The sequence below is a fragment of the Merops nubicus genome, unplaced genomic scaffold (genome assembly GCF_000691845.1).
Source record: "Merops nubicus isolate BGI_N331 unplaced genomic scaffold, ASM69184v1 scaffold46007, whole genome shotgun sequence".
NCBI classification, from domain to species: domain Eukaryota; kingdom Metazoa; phylum Chordata; class Aves; order Coraciiformes; family Meropidae; genus Merops; species Merops nubicus.
In genome coordinates this window covers 1609-5246 of record NW_008619199.1, presented here as the reverse complement: position 1 = coordinate 5246, position 3638 = coordinate 1609, and positions in this window count along the sequence as shown.

Genomic DNA, 3638 nt, shown 5'->3' with positions numbered 1-3638 from the left:
GCAGCAGCAGCACTCGGGGCTGGCACAAGCTCAGCCAAGACCAGCCGCTGCTCCCACCACCAGCACCAGCAGCGAAGCTGTCGGGTTTTACTGTGGGGGGAAAGGAAAACAAAACCACCTCAAAATCTTAAATGCAAACAACAATTTTACTTTTTGGCCGCTCAGAGGTCAGACCAAATTGGTATTACTAAAACCCAAACACATGCTGAGAATTTTATTATGTTCCCATTACAAAAGTCTTGCAACACTTACAGGTAACTCTTAATAATTAGAATTTAATCTAGTGTTGACCTTCTCCACTTTGTTGACTGTGAGTCCTTTTCTCAGCAACTATACTTTTATCACTTTTTTTTCCTCTAGCTGGAAATGGAAACACTGAATGATTCATATGAACAAATGAAAACAAACCCAAGAAAAGTACTTTAAAACCTTGATATTAAGTACCTCCAGAGAACTGATTGCCACTCTATGACACAAAAATCACATTGCTAATTTGCACTGAATAAGGCCAGGTCTACACGAAGCCTTTGCCGTTTACGTGGAGACAGAGTACAGAGGACTATCTTTATCCTAGACTCACAGAATCATTAAGGTTGGAAAAGACCTTCAAGACAATCAAATCCAACCATCAACCCAACACTACCATGACCACTAAACCATGTCCCCAAGTGCCACCTTTACACGTTTTTTGAACACCTCCAGGGATGGTGACTCCACTGCCCCCCTGGGCGGACTATTCCAATGCCTCACCACTCTGACAGGAAAGAAATTCCTCCTAGTATCAAATCTAAACCTCCCCTGGCACAACTTGAGCCCATTTCCTCTTGTCCTATCAGTAGCTATTTGGGAGAAGAGTCCAATGGCCACCTCACTGCAACCTCCTTTCAGGTAGCTGTAGAGAGCAGTAAGGTCCCTCCCTCAGCCTCTTCTTCTCCAGAAGGAAAGGCTTATCACTAAGCCTGTAACACCACCCATGGAAACACTGCACCTACACATTCCTGCAATGATTTTGAAATAATCCTGCAGCATTCCAGGCAGGTATCACACTTCAACATCCTGCCATCAGGCTGTTATGTTCCTGGAGTCTCCTCCTCGTGGTGCATGGTTAGATACGCACCCAACCTTCAGCTTGAGGAGTCACACTGCAAAACCGGCTCAGGCCAAAAAAGTTGTCTGGCTTCAAAGGCCATGAAAACAGAATCAGAAACAGCAACAAAAATGGCAGACTACAGCAGAAAAATTAGTCGTTTGGCCCTTACCTAGTTCTTTCCTTAGTGTCCAACAGATGCTTTAGTCCAGACAAAGTTTAATCTTGCATAAGGATTTTGTTGAGCAAAAAAACCAAGTGACAGTGGTGTTGATGAAAAAAATGGGGGTGCTGAGTGATACAGAGGCAGCATAAAATTTCTTGCAGCCAGTTCTGCATTCTACTTCACACTTGGTGTGACAAAAGGCAGGAAGTCCAATAAGTCCAGGAACGTAAGTAACTGGCTGCCAAAGAGTTAAGGGTTTGGAAGTTTAGCTCACTGTCAAGAGCATGCAGTGAGATCATTATGGACTTCCTGCCTTTTGTCACAGAACTGGCCGCAAGAGATTTTATGCTGCCCTCTGCATCACTCGGCACCCCCAGGTTATTCATTGACACCACTATCACTTGGTTTTTTCACTCAACAACTTGTAAATTCTAGCCTCTGAGGTACATTACATAGGTTTGCACTGAGCCATTTATAACGGGCAATTTCTTCAGCTCACGCAGTTCATTTTGAGTCTGCATGGTACTTGAGCAATCTGGAGAAAAAACAATTCAAGCCCAGATTCCCTGCCTCAGACTTTATTAGTGCAATATAACGTGCAGAAAAAGATCATCTGTGAGTGATTCAAAGGATATTGTTCGTCCAGGATAGGAACAGCTCTCTTATTTCTTTTAGTTTCCTTCCTAGCTTGTGATAAAAGGATCTAATTCAAAACAGGTAGCAGGAGAATAAGACATTTTACATTTTGACTCCCTTCTGGGCAATCCTGGACACATGCTCCTTAGGGCAGCACACTACTAATACCACTGTGGTGTAAAACAGATTGAAGCAGTTCTTCACATATATTCAGTGATATATTTAACAGCACCAAAGCTGGGTATTTGCCCTGTTATTCAAGGACATTAAGTCCTGCTATCATTCCGATGTGTCTCAGCTCCAAGACAAATAGCATTAATATTTAATAGTTACAAAATGTTATCTTCAGAAATAAACGATAGAAAAAAATTAAAAGAGTTGACATTAATTTTTCAGAGGCAAAACTGTAGTAACAGTCACTGTGTTGACTGGCAGAGTCACACTTCTCCCTGTTGTCAACATTATTAAAAAATGCACCACTTCCAGACCATCTAAAGGCAACAAACAGCTGGATGCCATCCCACCTTCATCACTCACCCTGAAAACAACCACCACTACCCCTCACCACAGAGCAGGTACTGGGGCAGTCATGCTGTGGGCTAGTCCAGGAAGTGGACTCCACAAAAAGAGAACACCTGAGCACAGACACACTACCCTTTACCAAAAAAACCCCAACGTGATTAGCACCCAGGCAGCTTAGCTCCATGAATGTGCTCACAGGAATGGGGAAGGGATCAGAAAGGCTGAGGACAGGGCTGTGGCAGTCCTAATTTAGATCAGTTTAGACTGCTGGCACACCACACCCCAAGATTAATTCAGATGAAAAATGCTGGGAAATGACCCATGTCTTTTTATCTACTATTCTTTGTCAAATTCTGTTTTGCACTGTATACTCATTTTTTTTCCTTCCTGAAAAACTCAACCTTTAGAGAAACAAGGAAGAAAGTTCTTAATAGAAATCACAAACTGGTAATCCTTGAAACTTCCCTAAAGATACTGCTTGCCAGAAATCTGAATTGAGTTCACTAAACTCAAGCTCTGTGGTTAAACAGAGCTCTCAAAATAGCAAAGCTGAAGTTATTAGAAGGAAAAGAAGATATTTCAGAAAGTCAAGCTGTGTGTAAGATGAGGACAACAGAACTCCAGCAAAAGATGAACATAAAACCACAGTAAAGTAGGCAATGATATTTTGAAGTGCAGCTTGTAAAAGGCATAAAGCTAATACTTGAAATAGCTTTTATTGTATCAAAAGAAACAACCCAGCCAAATAATCAAAGCGGCTTGTAAAAAAACAAAAGTGAGCTCCAAAGATGACCCAAATAATAGACTCCAAAGGCTAGTTCCAAAAAATAAGAGAATAATTAACCTTAGCATTCACTGCAGAAAAGCCTAAAAAGGTCCCCAAAAGCTTGTCTTGATAGGATGAATCTAAAGACCTGGTCCAGTGAAAGACTCAAGAGAAACAACTTCAAACAAACCAACAAAATTATCAAGAACACAACAGATCATGAATGTATTAACCCAAAGGTTATAAAGCACAGAGAAAAAAAAGGGCACTGAACAACTGCTAATGCTGGTGTGCAAGTATGGTGCCACTGGTCTTGCTGTAGGTGGTCTGAGAGGTGGCAAGTGCAGAATCAATCTCCACTTCAGGTATCATCATCTGGGGGCTTAATAAACAAATATGCTCAACTTCCCTACCTGGCAAACAGGTAATAACAAAAACAAAGCGTGAATTGGTAGATCTGT